This window comes from Panthera onca, chromosome B2 (genome assembly GCF_046562875.1).
Source record: "Panthera onca isolate mPanOnc1 chromosome B2, mPanOnc1 haplotype 2, whole genome shotgun sequence".
Classification (NCBI taxonomy): domain Eukaryota; kingdom Metazoa; phylum Chordata; class Mammalia; order Carnivora; family Felidae; genus Panthera; species Panthera onca.
Genome location: NC_138343.1, coordinates 32,481,942 through 32,488,268, shown reverse-complemented (window position 1 = coordinate 32,488,268; position 6,327 = coordinate 32,481,942). Strand labels below are relative to the sequence as shown.

At 56.3% G+C, this 6,327-nt stretch overlaps 1 long non-coding RNA gene across 1 annotated transcript; it reads left to right on the top strand.

The window, feature by feature from the left end:
• Positions 1 to 2,856: 2,856 nt before the first annotated feature.
• Positions 2,857 to 5,798, top strand: LOC144616261 (uncharacterized). The gene is made up of 2 exons (XR_013555397.2): positions 2,857 to 4,625; positions 4,902 to 5,798. It is a non-coding gene; the product is annotated as an uncharacterized LOC144616261 (long non-coding RNA).
• The last annotated feature ends 529 nt before the right edge of the window (positions 5,799 to 6,327 follow it).

Genomic DNA, 6,327 nt, shown 5'->3' with positions numbered 1-6,327 from the left:
CAGGGGTCGGGGTGGGGCAAGTGGGGGGAAGGAAAGAGAACACAAAATAAAAGCATAACACATGTAGTAAGAGAAACTTCAGGGGGCGCCTGGGCGGCTCCATCGGTTGGGCGTCCGTCTTCGGCTCAGGTCATGATCTCACAGCCTGTGAGTTCGAGCCCCGCATCTGTGCTGACAGCTCAGAGCCTGGAGCCTGCTTTGGATTCTGCGTCTCCCTCTCTCTCTCTGCCCCTCCCCGGCTCCCACTCTGTCTCTCTCTTCTTCAAAAATAAATAAACATTAAAAAAAAAAAAAAAAACTTAAAAAAAAAGAGAGAGAAACATCAGTTAGCAAAATTTTGTCTCAGTTTTAGGTTTTATAAATATTCATATTGTATGTGTTGCATCCTGATGTTAAATGCATTCCAAAAACATTTGGAAAATAGTAGCTCAGTCCAACCCCAGAGAGGCAAAGTGATCTGTGCAAGGTCACACAGCAGACCAGTGTGAGGACCAGGCAGCGAGAGGACCACTCGTTGCAGCCCACCCGTTGGCTCAGCAGCTGATTTCGGCGCTCCTGATCTATGCCTGCAGGTGCTGGATGCTGAAAGAGGACTGCTTGCATGACTAAGGCACAGAAGCCATTCTAATGCAAGCAGTGTGTGTGGAGCCCACGGGAGGGACATCTGGCCCAATCCCCAGTGGGGGATGGGGACTGGGAGTGGGAAAAGGCAAGGGGGGGGCATCAAGAAAGGATCCCTAGAGGAGGGGTCTGTGTGGTTAGATGTACATGTGTTCACAGAGTGGAAAGAGCCATCCAGAGGCTCTTTTTTAGAGGGCACGCTTCGGACAAAAGCAGGGGAAAGGGGGTGCAATGTGCTCTTAGGGGGACTGGAGAGGACACTAATCTGAGTCTGGATATCATTTTGAGGATTTACTCCCTATACTCTGAACTCCTTTTCAAGGCTCTGCCTTCTCCCTTCCCCATTCCCCATCTCTTTAGCTCCAGCTGGGGAGGGGGACCCCCCCCCCCCCAAATAGCCAACAACTCTAGGCCGGTGTGGACCCTCAGCCCAGACCCTGACCTCTGGCTCCTGCAGGCCCCTGTGCGCTCTCCACTCACGCTCTGGGCCTCTCGCCACCCAGCCTACCCAGTCCCCATCTCCAGCACTCCTGAGGACGGGGATGGTGCCCCTACAGAACGTGGGAGGTGAGTGGTAAACACTGAGTGAGTGGACACAGGTCTGGAGGGGCTTTATGCCTCTCTGCACCCCAGGCTCCTCACCTCCTAGGTTTTAGACCCCCTTCCCAGACACCCTGGGGTCTAAAACCTAGGACGGCCTGGGGCGGGGTGAACTAGGTCCCCCTAGCACCCATCCCTTCCTGGAGGGGTGGCTCTGCTGTCTCTCAGCACCCCACTGGAGACATCGCTGGGCTTGAGGCAAAGCAGGAGGTAGGAAGAAAGACTAATTAACACAAAGAGTACTGGACTGGAGCCCCCCTACCGACGGCCCGCAAGCTACGAGATGTGCAGCCAGCGATTTCCCTACTCTGGGAAAATCTGTGCCCCCGGCTACAAAAAGAAAGTTATCTAAAGTCCCCACGGGCCCCAGAGGCTGAAGCTCTTCCTTAAACACAACCTCTTCCTCTTTCGAAGCTTCTAACTGCAACCCCATAGCTCTCTGCAAAATCCTCGGGCAACAGTTTGCTCCAGACTGAGAACCCCCGAGCTGGAAGCAAGACTCCACTCACCCTGGCTCCCTGGGCTCTTTCCCAGGAAGTCCCGCCCAGGCGGCTTTGATGGAAGTACTAGGGACAGGGTGCTAATGGGCTGTTGATGAAGCTCCTCTGCCTGTATGAGAGTTAATTACTCCGGAGGCCAGAGAAGGATGAATACTTCATAAAGCTGGAGCCACCTGTGAGTGAGTCATTCGTCCTCCATGGTTGTAAGAGAGAGTGATGGGACGGCTCAGAAGATGGGGGTCCCCAGACGCTCCAGGAGCTGCCTCTCACTGCACACCCAGAAAGACCTCTTCCTCTCACCCCCACACCCGGATGCGACTTGGCCCGGCTCACTAGGGGACCCTGGCCCCTCCCCTCCCCTCTCAGACCGGGTGGCGTGCTCTGACCTGCTCTGACATGGGCATATTCACCTGCGCGGCATCTGCCAGGACCCAGCCCTGTGCCCTGTCACCCAGGGGCTTGGAGGGGGGGTTTGGAGGGGGGCTCAGAGGCCAAGACCTCTGCCTGCCACAGGAGGCAATAGCCTGGGAAAGAGAATAACCATAGGCATGAGAAACTCCCAGCCAGGCCACAAGCAGTCAACCCAGGAGCATCGGCCATTGTGGGCTGGAGACGTGGGCGTGGGCACTGTGGTGTGACATTTCCCTGACTGTCACACACACACACACACACACACACACAGCCGCAGGGTGTGGGTGGCAGATACCCTAGGGATCCTCCTCACCCAGCACTTAGGTCTATGGCAGTTCCAGGGTCCCATGAGGGCTTGGTCAGAGCACAGGAAAGAGGGGACTGGCCTTTTTCCAAAGACAAGACTGTCCTACAACTTCAGCTTCCTCGACTGCCCCCCTGAGCCCTCAGAGCCTCGTGAGAGGCTCCAGAGGTTCCCTATCTGGAGCGGCCAACTCATCCACCGCAGCAACCATGGCCTTCTCCTAGCTTTCTGGTAGGAAGTGGGGCTGTAGGTAGGTAGGAGTGGGGTGGGGGAGGGCAGCCTCCTGCCTGCCTGCGAGCTGCTCCTGTGCATTTCTCACCTGCTCAGAAAGCCAGGGGTGGGGGGGTGGGAGGCACTCCTGGGAATGCCCCCAACACCTCCCCCCACCAGCCTGGAGGCCCTGAAGCAGGCCGACCTCTCTGGGGATGGTCCCTCTGGCCCCCTCAGTCAGGCTCAGGCAGGATTTCAGGCCAGGCCTCAGTGGAGCTGAACCCCAGCCCCAGATGAATTTGTCCCCCCACAGGACACAGCGATGCCTCACCCCAGGGCTGCATTGGACCGGTGGGGGGGAGATGTGAGCGTGAGGTACAGCACGGGGGACCAGAGAAGGAGGGGGGCTGTCCCTGGGGGGAGTCTCCCACTCCCGCTGCCCTCCCACCTGGACCACGGCCTCTTTGATTTTCACATCCTTCCAAGACTCTAAGACAACCTTCATTTCCAGGAAACGGTCCCAAGGGGAGCACACTTGTTGGGGTGCAGACACCCACCCTCCGGCCTTCTCCCCGAGACTTCATCCCCATCTCCACCACTGTCCTTCCCTTGAGTCCATCCCTTCCCCTCTCAGGACCTGAGTCTCCTCATCTGTAAAATGGGTGCTTTGGGCCTGTGATCTCTAGGTTCCCCTCCTGATGCCCCCGCCCCCGAGGCTGCTTCCCTCTGGGCGAACTGCATCCTCCTGGATTCCATCTGGCTCTGCCACCAGCTGGGCCGCCTCAGGCAGGATTTCAGCCTCTCTGAGCCTGTTCACTCCTTTTGTACACCAGGGTAATATCCTTCGCCCTGCTGCCCGGGGAGCCTGTGTGAGGATTAAATCTTACCACGGATGAGAATGAGCCTTGAAGCCATCAATGAGCTCCCTGCAGATGTGTGATAGAGGGATTGCATAATTCTGGGGTCTCAAAGTGACAGCCCAGCTCTGTTTTGTTTGGCTTGCCCAGTGTAATTTCGTATCTGAATGCCATTAGTCAGGGAGTGCATTGTCCAATATGCCCGAGGCCTCCGCACTGCCTGCTCTTTTAGACCAGCCAGCCCTGTCATAAGGCTGCCTGCGTGTCCAGCCCCAGTTCAGTGGTATCAGAGTCCCCACTCCCAACCAAAGGCTTCTGGGGTCCTATGGGCACCTCCCAATAGAGAGACCACACAGCTGGGGCACACAGCTGCTTCTGCCCCCTGCCGCCTGCTGCCATCCCCACACCTTCCGATGCCTGGGCGTCCCTAGCCTCCTGGGTCCGTGGATACAAAGGGGCTCACGGGTGCTGCCTCCAGCCACAGCTTATGACAGATTGGTCCCATGGTTCTGAAATGGCTGCAGAGTTTTCCCTTTTTCTGTTCAGAAATTTGCCCAGTCTTCCCCAGCCTCGGCCCCCAATCTGTACCCTGCCTGTGCTCCTCAGACCTTAAAGAATATTTAACCACCTGTTAAATGATTTATCCTATTGAGGCTTCAGAGCTCAGGGCATCTCACGGGCCTCCTCGAGAATTAACTAGAGCCATAAATCAAAGCGACATTTGAGAAATTTCCAGCCGCCCCAGACAGCAGGCAGTGGCTCGGGCCCAGACAGGGGAAATGGCATTTAGATGGGGGGAAATGGCATTTAGGACGGAGAAGCAAGAGTGCCGGCTGGGAGTGGACTCCAGGCTGGCTCAGAACGAGGTGGTGGACCAAGGACGTCCTGCTCTCAGTTCTTTGTGTCACATGCAGGCAGTGCCTCAACCCTTCACGTGTACAGAGCCTATGGTCGGCAAAGAGCTTTCCCACCTGTTGGCCCATCTGACTTCAAAACAGCTCAGGAGACTGGCCTTCCGGGGTAGAGGCAGCCTTGACTTGTGCCGGCCCAAGAGTAACAGGTGTGGCGGGACACGGGGACCAGACAGCGACTTGAGTCAAGGCACAGTGGTAAAAGGACCAGGTAAGGCTATGTTCGGATTCTGGGTGGGGATTTGGGGGCAGGAGGGAAGAAGGGTAGGAAAAGTTAACTGATAATGAGCCAGGCTGCAGAGACGGACCCCGCAGTTCCCACAAGAACCTAAGGAGGTTGGGAGGTAGTTATTTAAACCATTTTACAAATGAGCACACTGAGGTTAGCTGACGTGGCCAAAGTCACGCAGCCAGCAAGCGTCAGAACCAGGAGTTTAACCCAGACTTGCCTGACTTCAGATTCTGTTCTTTTCTTCCCCATTATCAGGCCTGCGAAAAATAAAATCGAAAATGTACTGGGCACTTGGCTGTTCGCGGCACTCCGCGAAGAGCCTTACCTGTGTTACTACCTGGAGTCCTTAGGAGGATCCTGGGAAGCTGGTTCTCTTAATCTAGTCATTTTGCAGGTGAGGAAACCGAGGCCCGTAAACCCTCAGCTCTAAGGAGAGGTGTGGGGGCTCACATGCAGGCAGTCTGAACCCAGAGCCTCTGGTCTGTTCCCACCACACGGTACAGTCGTCTGTGTTTGGAGGCTCCGTGTAGGAAGCTGGGTAACAGTACCTTCCAGGCAAGAGTCAGGTAGCTGGACCATCAGACACTGTCTTGGACGGAGGGGAAAATTCTATACATCGAGGGGCTCCAGCCAGATGCTCAAAGGCCAGGGTAGGGCCGGCAGATAGAGCGCTTATAACAAGAAGGCTGCAGGGAGTCTCCGTGGGTCCCATGGGCAGCCGCTGCTATGCCAGAACTGTTGGCAGCTGGCCTCAGGGGGCCCCGGGCACCCAGCCATTACTGGCTCTAAGGGAGAAGAGCAGGGCCAGGGCTCCGTCTCTTCTCTATCCAGGAGGTGTCTGCACCCTGAAGTTTGTCTGCAGTGCTGAGGGGCCATCCTGGGCCACCCTCTCTTCCACCCCTTGAGAGTAAAGGCTGTGGGGGCACCTGGGTGGCTCAGTCGGTTGGGCGTCCGACTTCAGCTCAGGTTGTGATCTCGCAGTCTGTGGGTTTGAGCCCCACGTCGGGCTCTGTGCTGACAGCTCAGAGCATGGAGCCTGCTTCGGATTCTGTGTCCCCCTCTCTCTCTGCCCCTTCCCTGCTCACGCCTCTCTCTCTCTCTCTCTCTCTTTCTCTCAAAAGTAAATAAACACTAAAAAAAAAAAAAAAAAAAGTGAGTAAAGGCTGTGGTCCCAACAACGAGGGCCTCCCCCTCGAGGCTGGGAGCCAGACTCCAGCTAGCAAGGTGCTGCCTCTTCAAGGAGACTCATGTCCTCAATGTCCCATCCCTTGTCCCCACAACCCTTGAAATGTCTTAGAAATGCCAACATCGGGCACCCGGATTTTGTCTCCCATACTGCTCCACCCCAAGAACAGAACAGAAATCCCTTTTTGATTTGTGAGTCCCAGTTGGTGATTTGCAAACTTCCAATTTGGGAGGAGAGATGTAAAAGGGACCTGCATCAGCCTGGTCCCATGGAGGCCCCTGTCCAGCCACTCAGTGGTACGAGGGGGATGGAAAAGCGGCCTGACAACATTAATACCCTAGCAGCAAGGTGGGTGGAGACACCTGCTGGCCAGGGTGGCAGCCTCACCCCCCCCACTCCCCCCCCCCCCCCCACCATCTCCTCTCACCCTGTCTAAACCCTCTTGAGCCTCAGGATCCTTCACGCCACTGAGGATGGCCTGAGGCTGGTGTCTCC